At 44.9% G+C, this 16073-nt stretch overlaps 1 pseudogene; it reads left to right on the top strand.

Annotated features, from left to right (window-relative positions):
• The window catches only part of LOC129327844 (zinc finger protein 420-like), a 107014-nt pseudogene that overhangs the window by 13613 nt on the left and 77328 nt on the right, over positions 1-16073 (top strand).

The following is a 16073-nucleotide window of genomic DNA, read 5'->3' as shown; positions in this document are numbered from 1 at the left end:
GGGGGTGAAGCCTAGAGAGTGCAGAGTTTGGGGATGGAAAGGACCTCAGGATAATGCCATAGAGTCCACCCTCCAAAGCAGCCCTTTTCTTCAGGTGAACTGAACTCTGTGGCCTGGAGATCAGTTGCAATTCCAGGAGATCTCCAGCCACCACCTGGAGGCTGGCAATCCTAGCCTCAAGCCACCCAATTAGGCCCAAACAGGGCCAAGCCAGATGGCTGGCAGGTGCAGGAGCACGTCAGGCTGCCTGCTCCCCCCGCCACACTCCCCACGCCTCCCATCTGCCTGGTTTGGTCTAAATGGGGCCAAACTGGGCGGCCGGCAGGTGCATGAGTGCGCCAGAGTGCCTCCTTCCCTCCCCTTGGCAGCACTCCCTGGCACGCCAGCAGCTTGGTCTGACCCGAATGGGGCTGAACCAGGTGGCTGCCAAGTGCAGGAGCGCACAAGGGCACCTGCCATCCACTGAGGTGCTGGGGAGGGGGCAATGCCACGCCAGCTGCCCTGCCCTTTCTAGAGCTCATTGTATTTTTTCCCCACAATGGGCTTTGTTACTAGTAATAGATAAATAACAAATACATTATAGCATCCTTTCCAAAGGTAGTAATTGGAACGTATCCGTATTGCGATACTTTGAGTTAAAAGTTTGCTCCGTTAGGATTTGTAAAGGGGAATTTCAGAGAGAATTAAATTCATTTTAAGTTCTCAGCACCTCAAGAGAAATGTCACTCCAGGAATAAAGATCCACTTACTATCCTGCAACATAACTGAGAAAGCGTATTGCTGATGATTTACATTGATTCCACTGCGCAGGTGAGCTCTCCAGCCCCCCTAATGGGGAAAGGAGGCTGGAGGGAGGGTGGGCAACTTCCTACTGTTCACTGTTGGGATCTGGGTGGCCTCACACCTGTCAAGCCGCTGCTGGGCTGCCAGAAGGGCGGGCAGCTTCCCTGCTGCTCGCCACTGAGATCAGCAGCACTGAGGCACCCTTGCACCTGTCAAGCCCTCAAGCCCTTACCGAGCTGCAGGAAAGACACAATCAGTGGTGAACAACAGAAAAGCTTGCTTGCCCTACCTCCAGCCCAGCCGGGGCTTGACAAACACAAAGGCACCTCACTGCCGTCGATCCCGGTGGCGAACAGCAAAGAAGCCACCCACCTTTCCTGCAGTGTGGCAGCAAGGGGACCTCAAGATCGGTGGTGGCGAGGAGTTAATTTTTTTATATATATCAATTTTTATTGGGTTTTTATAGTAGCGGGAAGGGGTTACAACAAGAAGACAAATTTTAGCAGGTTCACCACAAGACAGATATATATCAATCCAAGTATAAAAAGCCACTAAATATATAGTTAACGCCCCATATTCCTTCAAGTTTCCCTTTTATTTCCATAGACATTATTTAATGGTTACGCTTTTTAATCCACTTATCCTATTCCTTATGTCATTTCTAACATTCTTTTATATATATTATATATAAGTCATTCTAGGTGCAGAAAGTGGGAATAGCAGAACAATAAATATCAAACAATGATATACATCTATATGAGAAGGAAATATTTTTGTGCTAGTTTTCCTCTTTCTTGTCTCTTGTTTTGGCCACACCCTCCAAACTTGTGTGCTTAGATTTTCATAATGGTAGAGGTAGGGAGGCCAGGTCAGTGTTTAGTTCAAGAAAAGTCCAGCCAGAGCTATTTGCTTGGGTTTTCATCTTGATAAGGCTGGAATGTCTACATAAACTACAAGGATAAAGCAGAGTTTCCCATTTTTTTTAAAAAAAGAGAAAACTAGGTCCTTCGTCTGTTTTATCTTGACCATCTGCACTATTACTTGGGTTTTCATAATCATAAGGTTAAAAAGAGCAGTTAGTCACTTAGCTTAGTCACTCACTTATATTCTAAAAGGAAAAACTAAAGTCAACAACGAATAGAAAGCTTCAAGGGCCCAACCATCACATCGCCATCATCCCTTTGACAGTAAACATTCTTAATCTATCATAATTCAGAGGCTCTAAAGCTTTATTAGATCTATATTGCATATCATTTGACATACAGAGAGAATCAGATCATAATCCATATTTCTCCTTCCATAGAGACCAGGTGTTAGGTCTGGATTATTAGATGTTCATTCTGGAATTTGTCCTTATTTTTTCTTCTTTCTTCCTGTAAAATGATACATCCAGTTTTTATCCCATCTGCACCGCTGAAGGTGAATTTTCTTATCTTCCATCCAGTTCAGGGGAGGGTCAGCAAGAATGTTGTCACTTCTTTGTTTAATTCTCTGCTTGAGGGACCGCTGTACTCCTTTTTCTCCATTCAGTAGTGAAATACTGGATTCTCTCTTTACAGGTCTGCTTCGTGGTTTTGCTCCTTTCTTAGTACTGCCTTGTATCTTGAAGATGACGTACTGGTACAACTGTCCATTTTGTAGACTCAATGAATTTTCCCCATTTTGTAAATTTGTCTCTCTTTGTTCTATTTTTCTTTCAAATGGATCTGTCTCCTTAGAGACTTGCTCTGTGTTGACATTTTTTATCTTGTTTTCATCCACTTCCGCTCCAAGTATCCCATCTGCTTTAATTAATATTTCTGCCATTAGTTTGGAGGCTTCTTGTAGTTTGATAAGTACATCATCTTCCCAATAAGCCATTTCAGATTGCTACATGTTATGGCGAATCTCATCACAGTGGTAAAAAGCTTTGTTTTGTTAATTATGTTCAAAAATTTATTGCTTTCCAGCCGTCTGCTGAGAGGATCTCTTTACAATCTGTCTCCCCCTCCTCCTCCCAGCTTCAATCCAGCGGGCCGCTTCACAAATAGGCTGGCTAGCCTTCGTAAAGCCATAAAAACAATCTGCTTACTTGGTAGAAGGGGTCATAAATCTTCTGAGCGGTCTTGAAGTTTATCTGTCCTGTTCGGAATCTGCTTATATTTGCTGTAGAGTTAATCTTGTCGGACTTTCGGTTTCCGCAGCTTCATGACCTTAGGCCCTTCAGTTGGTCCTTGCTTTCGGAACCGGTGCTGAGACTTCTCAGGGTTTGCCAGACTCCTTGAGCTCTTCACCTTGTTCCTGCCTGCCTCCCCTCTCTGGGGGGGGGGGATGACCTGGGGGCCTGAATTCTCAGGTCCCAAGGAACCAGGAAGGTCACAGCAGGGAGCTCATAGAATTCAGCTGCTGTGGCGTCGCTATTTCATTCCGGAAGTCGGGATGAAGGAGTAATTTTGACGCATGGTGGTGAGTCCAGAGTATTAAGTATATGAAATCCTTTCCCTGCCCCAATATAGCTGCAGCCAGGCTGGGGAATGCTCGGCCCACATGGGCAGCCCTCCCCAGTCCCCGCTGCACTGCTAAGGCCTGCTGCTGGCCCACCTGTTGCAAGGAGGCCATGAAACGCGGCAGGGGCTGTGGGGGCGGGGCTGCCAGAGTAGCACTGGCACCCTGGCCTCGCCAGGCAGGGGGTAAGACCAGGCCAGCCACACCCTGCAGAATTACTTTAAAATGCCAGGGAGGGGCTGGGGGGCAGAGAAAAATCCAAGAGCTTCAGAGAACCATCCATTAGGTGTGAGAGGCTGGGATATCCTGTGGATGGTTGGACCCTGGTGGGAGGGGGCTGCAGAGCCTTTCAATAGTCTAAACCACTATTCCCTCTGTGGGGTTGCTAGCTCCAGGTTGTGATTCCTGGATATTTTGGAGTTGACACTGGGGAGAGCAGGGTTTGGGAGGGGAGGAAACTCAGTAGGGTGTGATTCCATAAAGTGCACTCTTTGAAAGAGCCGTTTTCTCTTGGGGACCTGGTCTCTGTCATCTGGAGATCCATTCTCATTCCAGATCACCAGGCGCCACCTGGAGGCTGGCGACCCCATCCCTGCACCTAACCTGAGGGGGCTGGGAAAGATCCAGACAGGCCCCAGGAGCTTAAGAGAACCATCCATCAGGAGCCAGAGTTGGGATATCCTATAGATGGCTGGAGCCTTGTGGAAGGGGGCTGCAAGATGACTGATTATTATGTTTCATAATTTTTTTTTAAAAAACCAAAACAGCTTTCTAGAGCCCATTGTATTTTTTCCTCAACGGGCTTTGTTTCTTGTATTCAATAATTTGTTAAGTGTAGCTGCATGTGGTCCTGGCCAAACATTTAAAAAGAAATGGTAATGGCCTCTAGGTTATGAACCAGTTGGTGAAGTTTGGAATTTTATGTTTTCTCTAGACTTATCATTTTCAGTTAGCTTAAGTTTGAAAGAATACACATTAAAAATGATCCACCAACAGCCATTGGTCCAACAGCCAAATGATCCACTAATAACCATTCCTGGTTTTGTGAAGAACGGCATGCTGATTATTTCCTTACTGGCAACAAAACCTGTTGTGGGGAAAAACATAAAACAGACTCTGGAAATGGAGGGCAGGCAGGCAGGCTCCATCACGCCTGATCCCCAGCTGGGTGAAGAAGGGGCACTGCCACCTGCTTGGTGGATTAGACAAATTCAGGGAGAAGAGGTCTATCAGTGGCTGGTGACTGATGGCAGCCTCCACATACAGAGGCTGTCAAACTCTGAACACCAGAGCTGTGTCATAGTACAGCCAGAGCTTGACGAGTCCTCAGAGGAGGAGCAGCTGGAACAGCTGAGGCTTGCTGACAGCCTTGCTCCTCCTGAGGAGGAGTAGCCTGTCTCCCATCAGCCGACCACAGCTGAACGGTCAGATGCTGAATCCCAGCCAGAAGCTCCCCTTCCCCACCCAGAGCCATCAGCCCAGACACAGCCAGCTGGGAGGACAAGCTGGGAGGCAGCAGCCGGTGAGGGTCTTGGTCTCTATGGGTCTTGGCCTCTATGCCCTGTTGGCCCTCCAGAATAACTCGTTGGCTACTGTATAAAACAAGATGTGGGACTAGAATGCTGTTCTTCTGACCTGTCCTCTGAGCCACAGAGGGTCACCCCAGAATTTGGGAGCATCGCCCACATCATGTCTCCTCTCTTCTACTATGATAAAAAAACAGGGGTCCCTCCAGAGGCACCAGCTCTAAAACTTCTCCTTTTAGCAATTAAACATGGGCAGAAAGCAAGAATGGAAGAAAACTTCAGAATCAGGTTTACGTTCAACACTGAAGCCCACCTCCGAAGTGAGTGTTCACTCTTCATGCACCTTGAGTTTGCCCCACCAGCAGAATGAGTGGCAGCTATCAATCTTGCATGGACACTGAAGGGAGAAGCATTTCAGCCTCCCACAAGAGCCACTTTTTCACCCAGACTCTGTGATGCCTCCAAGTTTGCTCTGGGTCAGCCCAAATGCCCCTCCAATGCAACTGACAATATCTCCAGCCCACCCTGTTTTTCTCAGCCAGGGGCTCTCTAAGCATCTCCCAATCTCACGAAAACCCCTTCAACCGGTTGTCTGGGGAACCCGATCAGCTTTCTGAGTGGCTGTTCCAGATAACAGGCAATCGGCTGTTAATTGGAAGAGGTGAATCCCGGCTAGTGGGAAAAGGAGGATTTACTCTGCAAGATGCTGAATTGTTCTCAACAATGCCCTCAAATTGGCGGTGGGGGGGGTTTACTTGAAGATGCCTTGTGCTAAATCATACTGTTGGTCCTTCTACATCAGTATTTGTCAAAAAAGACTTGCTCTCTTTCACATCACCTACTGCCTGGTCCTTTTAACTGGAGATACCAGCGACTGAAACTGGGACTGTCCTGCGGTAAAGCCCGTGTTTTCAGCACACAAGACCCCAGGTTCAGTTCCTGAATCTTAGGTAGAAAAGAGAACGATACCGAGATCCACTGCCACCTTAACTGAAAAATACTTGGCTTGATTTGGAAGGCACAATTTTCCTATATTCAAGCTCAGCAGGCATTTTTTCAGCATTCACAACACAGTCACACTCTTTTTAAGAAAAGCTCAAAAACTGTGAGGATAAAGACGATCACAGAAATACCAGCCCCGAGAAGGAAGCGTTGGGAACATACAATCCTACGACAGAATGGAGCTGCTACCTGCCAATCCCTTTTCTTCATCAGAGCCCTGGAGAAATAACTCTTCTTCCAGCATGGATATGAGATCAGGTTTGACAATCTGAGGTCCTTTTAATCAAGAAGGGGAAAAAAACCAGAATTATGGTCCTTATGATGCACATAAATCCAGCAATCTCAAGCTTCCCCGACTTTGTCTTTCCTAGAAACACACCACAGGCAAGTAACAGGGGTGGGTTGAGTACAGTATGGGGCCAGAGATTATCCACCTGGCCTTTGTAGTTCTGTGCCTGCTCCTTGTGCCCAGCCGAGATGGAAACACCAGATGAAAACTAAGTACTTGGCAGAGAAGTTAGCAGGGTTTCCTCGGCAGCCGCATCTCAGCACAGGTAAGGCAAGACCTAGCTTGGAGAGAAGCCCCTGCTTAGACCACCCCACTTTTTCCAGACCAAGCATCACCTCCTCTGATGCCCTCTCACGTGGCCCAGACACAGGACTGCCAGGCGGAGACTTTCTATTTTCCCCTGACGGAACAGCCTACAAGATGTCAGAGCCTAGCTCATAGGCCTGACCACACCCTTCCACATCTGGGACTTCCTAGCAGAACGCTGAGAAGTATCCAGAGTCATCCAGCATCGAGAAGGGAGCCAAGGAGAAAGGGATCCTCACCCAGAGAGGCCACGTGGCCAAAATTCTCCAGCATGACCTCCTTGTAGAGAGCTCTCTGGGCTGGGCTCAGCAGGGCCCACTCCCCCTGGGAGAAATACACAGCCACCTCCTCAAAGGACACTGAATCCTGGAAGAAGAAGGAGGAAGCATTTCTTTATACCTGTGGTACGCAGCCTTGGATATCAGAACAATTTCTGAATAGAAGCATCCAGGAGGGGAACAGAGCCCTGAGGCTTTCCGTTCCCACCTGCCTTTAGGGGCATCCTGGAGCCAGAGGGGCAGCTCTCTCTCCCCGGGGGCTACCAGCCTGCCACCTGCTCTGTCTTCCTCAATGGACTCTTCCTTTGTTTCACACAGGTATGAAAGGTGCGCTCCCCCTCTGGGAGGAAGGAAATTCTGGAGAAATGTGCATTTGAACATGCAAAAGGACAGTGACTTTGGCTGATTATGAGGGCCAGGGCTTCGCGGGGTAGCTTCTTTCCCATCTTTAATGGATTGGAAAGGAAGGATGTTTGTCTCGGGGGTATGGAGGTTAAGTGGCAATTTGCATGGGAGAGGATTGGGTGAGAAAGATCTCATGGGGGATCTCAAGCAACTGGCAGTTTTCGGTGGGCAGCTGAGTTGGTCTGCAATAGAACAGCAGGATATGAACCCAGTGGCGCCTTTGAGACCATCAAGATTTTCAGGGTAGGAGCTTTGAAGAGTCAGAGCTCCCTCTTGAAAATTCCTACCCTAAAAATCTTGTTGGTCTCAAAGGTGCCACAGGACTCAAATCTTAGTCAAGCAATTGAGTCATCTCATTTCTTCTCCACAACTCGGATCTGTTCCCAGGGTGCTCTCCGTTCAGACAACCGTTACACCCTTATTGTTATAGCAAAAGTTGATTAAACGAGGTTTCCATGCAACTTTGCTTAGGGCCGAGATACCCCAGGGAAGCTCCAAAGAGAACAAAGCAAAGCAATATAGGTTCGCTTTGTAACACATCCTGGAGGATTTGGGTAATTATTGGGCAATGCCTGAGAGGTTAACTGTTTCTTCAGTTTACTCAAGAATGGATTTTCCCACCTTCCACTACACGACATCGGAACCAAGGGGAAGGAGCCTGAGCAGAGCAGATAGCACCATCCCATCTGCTGCCTGTCTCCACAGTGTCCCCCCTCCCACACACACACACACACCGTACCTCATCTGGCTGCATGGTGGCTCTTTTCCTTTCAGCACAGGGAGGAGATGGCAAAGAAGGCATCAAGGTTGGGTTCTTTTTGCTGCTGCCTGGGAGAAAGGCAGATGGTAGGGCACTTTTTCTGTGCCAGTCCCTGGACTGACCCCCCCCCCCTTTGATTTCCTTTGAGAAAGAAGTGAATATACTGAAATTGATAGGGAAGACTCAGGAGGGTTTGGTTTAACACACACACACCACCATTCTACATGGAGGGGTCTGATCTTCTTTACTCCTCCGTCTCCTACCCTTCCTTGAAACGCTTCCTCCCCAACCTCTGTAGATCCATTCTTGGGCAATGAGTCCCAGCCATGCCACTCCCTTCTCCCCTATGTGGGAAGCCCTCGGACCTGCTCCACACGTTTAAGAGAATGTGCTGGGAATGAAACGCTCAAATGTACAGCCTGACTGGCGATTCCAGATGTGAATGTCGCAACTACAAACGTTTCTTTCTACAATGGAAACGCTTCCTGCACAGAGAAAACTAGTACTGCAGGGAGGCGGTGTCTGCCGCTTGTCTCGTCCTGCTGGGCTGCTTTCCTGCGGCAGGGAGTTTCTAAACACAGGAAAGCATTCCTCAATGTGCTCTCCCGCCTCTAGTCTGAAGTGAAGCTACCTTGTGTCCACTTAAAAGGAACTTAAATAAAGCAGTTAATAAAGGGCTGCACTCCACTCTATCATCTGAGGGCTTTGCCACCACACTCCTCTGAGTGCATGAGTTTCAAGACTCAGACTTTCAAATATGCTGGACAGGGGCTAAATTGCTCCTCTCCATGAAGCACTGCTGACCCGGAAGAGATCTTACAACTACAGTTTGGGCACCCGGAGGGAACACCTCTCTTTTCACACGCATTCAGTGAAAGAGGAAAAAGCAGTCCAGAAACGGCAAGAGCTTGATCAAGACTTCAAAACATAAAAAGGAAAACAAAAAAAGTCAGCAGTGTGTGAGTGGGGGGCTGGGAGAGGCCTCTGGTTTTCAAGGTGCCACAGTTTCGGACCCCGATATGGAAGGTTTGACTTGATTTATTAATCTTCTGGGTTGGAGGGAGGAAAGCCCAGCTGGGGCCAGGCTAAAAAGAAGTGAGGGGGAAGAAGCAGCGGCGCGGGGGGAGGGGGCTCTCCTCTTTCTCCCCCCAGAAATCTCCTTCCCCTCCTGCAGCACTGAAGCATTAACCATTGCTCCCCCCTACCGGGTCCAAGCCCCAAAGAAGAACAAAGTCCCTTTTCCCATTCGACCCTCATGCAGGTGCGTATTCCTCCCTCTCCCCACCCCCACCGCATATATTATTTTTAGGGAATTTCTTTGGCTTTGCAGAAAGCGGCTCTCTCCTACCCATTTCTCCTTGTTTGGGGTCTTGCAATGCAGCCCCCTCCCCATATCTCCCCCTCCCGTGCCCCCTTGAGCTTACCAGACTCCTTCCCAGCAACCGAAGCAACAGCGCGGGAAACTTGGAGGCGGCTCCTTAAAAATGGGAGGGACAGGAAATGGCTTCCCCCCCCCCCATGTGCCTCTCTAGGACTTTAGACTCCCTTGCTTTATGGGTTTTAACATACCTTCGATGAGTTTATCTCTGGAGTTTTGTTCTCACAGAAAGGCCGGGGTTTGCTTCCTTTTTCATTTCCTTTTCCCAGTTTGGAACCTGGTCTTTGAACCTAGTCTTTTCATTCAAAGAGCAAACGTTAAAAACAAGCATTTTAAAAAATGCATAAAACCACGTAACATCCGATCTAAGTGAACTAGGAGACTCTGGGGCAAAATGCTGCAGCTCGACTGTTACCAGGAGCGAAGCGAGTAGGAGCCTAAACCTCATTCCTCTTCCCTTCTGCAGTCACTCCACTGGCCGCCTATCAGTTACTGGTCAAGGTACTGGTTATTACATACAAAGCCTTCAAGGTATTGGTTATTACATACAAAGCCCTTCATGGCCTTGGCCTGGCATACCTATGGGGCCGCCTCCCTCCCTATGTCCCTCCACAGCAGCTTCGCTCATCTGAACAGGGTCTCCTGCAGGTGCCAGGCTGTACATGGACGAAATCAACAGCGGCCCATACACGGGCTTTCTCTGTGGTGGCCCCTACCCTGTGGAATGGCCTGCCTGAGGAGGTCAGGAGAGCCCCCACTCTCCCGGCTTTCCACAAACGATGTGAAACCGATAGCTATATTGTAGGGAGGGGGTCTCGGATGCTTTGCTAATGAGTTAGGGACCATGACATCACCACTATGTTGCCTTACATACTATCTGTTGCTTCAAATATGTTATCCTATGTGTAACCTGTGCTTCATGTTTTCTAACGTCAGTTCTTTTTGAGATACGGTGACCAAACTCCACACAATTTTCCAGATGAAAGCACACCATACATGTATACAAGGGCCTTAGAATATTTGCTGTTTTATTTTCAGTCCCATTCTTAATAATCCCCAACATAAAATTCTCCTTTTTCACCACTGCAGCACGTTGTGCACTTTCATCGAACCATCTGCTACGAACCCAAGGCCTCTTTTTCTCTCTCTCTGTCTCAGCAAGTTTACACCCAATTAGCATATATTTGAAACTGGAATATTTTTTGTTCCAGTGTGAATTACTTTAAACTTACTTACCTTGAACTTCAATTGCCACGTTGTTGCCCATTCACCCAGTAAGCAGAGATCCTCCTGGAGTGCTTTCACAGTTAGCCTTGATTTTTACCAACCTGAATAATGTTGTGTCATCTGCAAATCTGATTTCTGCACCGTTTACTCCCCAGTTCCAGGTTATTTAGGAACAAATTAAACAGCTCCGACCCCATTATTAGGGGACTGGTAGGACTCCACTTCTTACTCCTCCATTGTGAGAGTTGTCCATGTATTCCTACTCCCACACATTTAACCTGTCGTCCTGTCCTAAGACCGCTGAGTCTTTGTTGTCTTTGCTGAGATACTGAGGGAATAATGACTGGTTAAATCTGGGATTCTCTAACTAGGATCAAAGAAACTGACACAGATATAATGAATCTCATTATTTAAAAAAATTGAAACAGATTTTTTTGTGGGGGGGGAGTACACAACCCCCACATTTCACATTTCAGCTGTTTGAAAATTATTAGGTATATGTCATCTGGACTTGCAAGCTTGTTATTTTTCAGTTTGCCTAGTATTTGTCAAACTTAATCTCTGGACACCTCAACTGAACTCAGTTCCTCAGACCGCCTTTCCCTAAACAGCAGCTTCTGTCTGGGTATGTACCCCACATCTAATGATGCAAAAAAATTATCCAGCTTTTCTGCCATCTCTTGACCATCTTTCATCAATCCCTTTATACTGTTTTCATCTAAAGGCCCACAGCTTCGCTAGCTAGTTTCCTACTCCTGAACCCAAGGATCATCTAGTCCAACCCCCTGCACAATGCAGGGAATTCACAGCTACCCCCACAGTGACCCCTGCTCTACGCCCAGAGAATGGCAAAAAGGCAAGGAAGTTCTAGACCACAATATGATTGTCTTAATTTTGATACGTTTGCCAGAGAGCTATAAAAATGAGATCCATGCAATAGAATCTAAAGATTATCTATTAGTGAAAGGAGTTATAGAAAAGTTGGAAGAGGAGAAATAACTCAAAAGATCATAAGAAAGTTGAACAAAATGAAACAGCTTTAAAAATTACTGCTAAAGGAGAATTTGCTTGTCATTCAGGTGGAGAACAAGGGCACGTTAAGCAAAAATGTCCCTTAAGCGATTCATAAAGAAGGAGTTTTAAGCCAGAGGGAAACAATAGGGTGCCATTAAAAGCCAGTGGAAGAATTTCATTTAAACCTAATGAAAGGCCAATAAAGAAAAGCCTAACTTTATTACAAGTGCATGCAAGCAGCTCTAACTGGTATGTAGATCAGGGTGCCACAAATCACATGTGCCAAGGTAAGAGTTTTTCTGAAGCATTGAATCAGGAAAATAGAGAAAATTTGTACTTAGCAAATGGAGAAATGATCTCTTCTCAATAAAGCTTTACTGCAAGCTCCCAACTGGATTTATATCAGGAACATTTCTGTAAACAGTGCCATAGGGTAAACAGATACAAGTTCACATTCCGACTAAAACTGTTAACCCAGAGTTGAAAAAGGAGAAATCACAGGTGGATAAGCAACAAAAGTCCCACTGCTCTGACAGAAAATAACCAGTACAGAAAGAATCATGAGAGTCAATAGCTAACCAAAATATTGTGACGTACTAACTAAATCTGTGTTAATAGCCTCTGGGTCGATTATTTTATGGAGGCAGGACGTAATGAAATGGATCTAAAATACACAGTAGTGTATACTTCAAAAGAAAAATACCCGAAGGCTATTAACACAGATTTACATAGAAAAGAGACCTTTTGGATCTACAAACTTAACACCTTAGTGTCTAGGGGCTTGAACATGAGCTATAATTATACTTGATGGTTGTTGTGGGTTTTCCGGGCTGTATTGCTGTGGTCTTGGCATCGTAGTTCCTGACACGTTATACTATTTATACTAACTAATTATACTAGTTTCCTCTAGAGGTGGACTTACCTGCTGAGATACAGCTTTAAATGTTGATACACGATTGCCAGCTGAAAAGGTTTTGTGTTAATTAAACTAAATACATTTTTTTAAAAAAAGGTTTTGTATAAATTACTCTTAGATCTTAGGCACACAGTCTTCCTGAGGAGCACCTCCTGACATCCATATTATAAGTACATGAATGGCTTGCGAGTATGTAGTAATTAATTGTATATTATGAAATTCATGATGATTTATGGTTTCAACTGTTTATATGAATTTTTGTAAAGGCTTCTAGAACTTGAAATTGACGTCGGCTCTTCAACCATCTTTGACAAAGAACGGAAATGGGACTCAGAAAGTGAACCTTATCTTGCCTTATTAGCACTTTAATAATTGTTCATAGGACTCCATGTATGCACTAGCACTTTTCGTACAGCCATTGTGGTGGGAAGTTTGTGTGTAATGGTTTATATTGAAGGCAGTGTGTGTATAAGAAAATAATTATTATAAATAACAAGACATTTAAATTGAAAAATTGATTTATTGTTTAGTTATACATCACGATATTTTGGTTGGCTACTGACAGAAAATAAAACATCTGACCTAATCGGTCTTTCGATATAGAATACTGTTCTGGAAAGACTGAGGGGTATGTGCTTGCGCAAGTACATATGCACGCTTGCAACCTCCCCGTCACTTAATGCTGGGTTAACAGTTTTAATCAGAAAAAAACCAAAAGCTGAAAGGCTTTCTAGGCAAGATGAAATTCCTCCTGCTGCTCCTCGACCCATTATCTTTGGAGGACTTGTGAAGCAAGAGAGTAGCTATGGCACTACGGCGCCTAAATGAATGATAGCAGCAGCAGGCCACTGTTATTCAAACCCCCCCCCCCAATATGCGTCACATGTGCCTTTATGGCAGCCGAGGGCTGAGAGGCTGCAGGAGACCTCTCCTTCCTCCAACCTATGCATTTGTGCATGCCCGTGTGGATGTTGCCGGGCTGGCATTTCCTTGCATTGTGCACAGAAGTGATGCTGGCACTAAGGGCATCCTGCCACCTGCTGCTCCCCTCTCTGGTGCAAAGCAAACCTTTGATCCCCATGAGCCACTCAGTACCAATGCCATAAACCCATTGCCTAGGAAGGGCTGAACAAAATATACACTCATGCGCTCCACCCACATCTCCTTCCTGCCACAGAGGTAGCACTAATGGCTCAGTCTCTCCTTTTGGGAGCCAATTGGTTGCATATACAGACAGACTTGCTGTCAAGGAAAACAAAATGCTGCCAGAAGGCCCCCGACTGCTTGGCCTTCTGCACAGTAAGTACTGAACTGAAACACACAAAAGTTTTGGCGAGGCGGGGAGGGAGATGTTATAGCCTCATTTCCCAGATTTGCTTCAGTATTCTGGAAGCTGCTTTAATGAGCCAAACCACTGTGTGTAATTTCAGCTCTTTTCCCTATTACAAACACTCCTAATAGTAGTCCCAAAGAGATGCATAAATAAAGGGATAGGGGGTATAGACTCTGTGTACTGTCTTTTGCTGTATAATCTTATTGGGTAGTTTATATGTTGTTTAATATTTCAGTCTCAAAATGGCTTCTGCTGTGTTTAACATTTCTTCAACTCTGTATGAGATACCTGCTAGTTTTGAAGTTTAGCAAATTTGCATTTATTTACCCAATTACATTGTTTATTGAAATGTATTTGGAATTGACTTTACTAACTAACTCTGCATAATCTGCCTTGAAACTCAGTGAGAGATGCGGATTCTAAATAAAATAAATAAAAATAATTCCAAAGAATTCGTAAATCAGAATAGTTCAGAGGACATTTTTATAAAGGGAATAGAGTTGTAGTCTCTGAACATTTTAATACCGTTTTTCTGTATTATGTTTGTGTGCATTGTACTGTTTCGCTGCATCGCTTTCTAATTTTCTGATCCAATTAGCTTTGATGCAACATCTTTCTCCACACCAAGCAATACCTTTCCACATTCCACACCATGGACATAGGATGGACACTTGCCCCACACTTCAGGTATTTATACACATAGTTTCCCTGTGTGTATTATTTGATCGGAAGTGAAGTTTCTACTGCCACAGAAAATTTCCCTGCAATCCAAACATTTATATATCTCCCCTGAGTGAATTCTTGGATAGGCAGAATGTTTTCTACTTTGTCTTGGGATCTATATTGAACTCAGCTCTGAGGGAGCTGAAGCTGCACTCAGCTCCCATTAGATCTGTTGAAGACAAACTCTCAGAGAGACTTATCTTTTGCAACACAATGAAATACTATAGGTCAGACATCAGAACTTTTGCCAGCAGAACAAATTAAACAACATTAAACATTAAATAACATTAAGTGCAAATTCATGATTTGACTTAACTTTTTATTAGGCAAGAACCTGGTAAATACTAACAGGTGCAAATTAATCATGCAAAGACAGAAAAATGCACACAATAAAAACCAGGTGTTAACATTTTTTACACTTGGCTAAATACATTACAATTCTCTGAGATTAAGGTAAATCAGGTTTCAAGCTTATGGGCAGAATGCTGTGTAAAATGGGAAGCCCTGCACACAAAATATGGTCACTCAATATAAGGTCTTCTCTAACTGGAAGTCACCAGGAGAAAGCCTCATTTAGACACATATGAAGAGAAGAAGTGAGCTGTGACTCATGAAAGCTCATACCTGACCACAAATTTTGTTATAGGTACTACTGGACTCTTGCTCTTTTCTACTGCTACAGACACAAACACGGCTACCCATCTTGATCTATGTAGAGAAGGTGAAAGGAAGGAACAGAAATCAATTTCTCTAACTTTAACACGACCGTCTTCTAAAGGAAACAATTGGTCCCCAAAGGGTTTATGCAAATGATAACATTAAATTCTCAAAGCAAGATTACAAAGTTAAAAGCAGCACACTTGTAATAAAAGAGCAATAAATCTACTATTTCTTCAACTGAGAAGCAGTTCTGTATTTTTCCTGACCAGCTATTGAAACTTACAGAGGTTATGAAGCTACATACAAAGAATACATAGATGAACATACATACATATGATCAAAAAATGAATACATGACAATTCACTTCCCAAGGGCAGGGTCACTAGTGTCATAGATATGCAGGTGACCCTATCTGGAAAAAACGCAACGGGCAGTGAAATCACAGCTGAGCCAGAAAGTATCCTTGACTACAAAACGGCAAAGGGGATGAAGGAAGGAACAGATCTTTCTTTTTGAATAGGAAAAGATAAGGTGCATATGCAGAACAAAAGGAGATTATTAGTTATCTGTACTAGAAAGAGGTCAGACTCTCAACTTTTTGCAAGTCATCCTTAGCACACTTCTCCAGATTGCATCTTGAACCCACGGTGCTGAGAACAAAGAACCTACTGGAGAAACTAATGGATGATTTCTAAAATGTGTGACTCCAAGAATGAAGAACTTACGTTTCTTATCATCTTTATGGTATTTCCAGAAGCAGGGGGAAGAGGAATTGTGGTTTATACCAATTTTCTTTCTCTCCTTACTCACTCCAATCGCTATTACAGATCATGTGTATGCTCTTTGCTTCTTTCTTAAACTCTCTTTGTATTTGGAAAACTAATCGTTTGGTCTCTGTTAAATTCTATTCACATCAAGCTCTACCAAGCGAGAGTAAACGGAGGGGGCAGAAGCAGATTCCTTCATTGCAAGAGTGCATGATAGATCCA

The sequence above is a fragment of the Eublepharis macularius genome, chromosome 4 (genome assembly GCF_028583425.1).
Source record: "Eublepharis macularius isolate TG4126 chromosome 4, MPM_Emac_v1.0, whole genome shotgun sequence".
NCBI classification, from domain to species: domain Eukaryota; kingdom Metazoa; phylum Chordata; class Lepidosauria; order Squamata; family Eublepharidae; genus Eublepharis; species Eublepharis macularius.
This window is presented reverse-complemented; position numbering and strand designations above follow the sequence as displayed.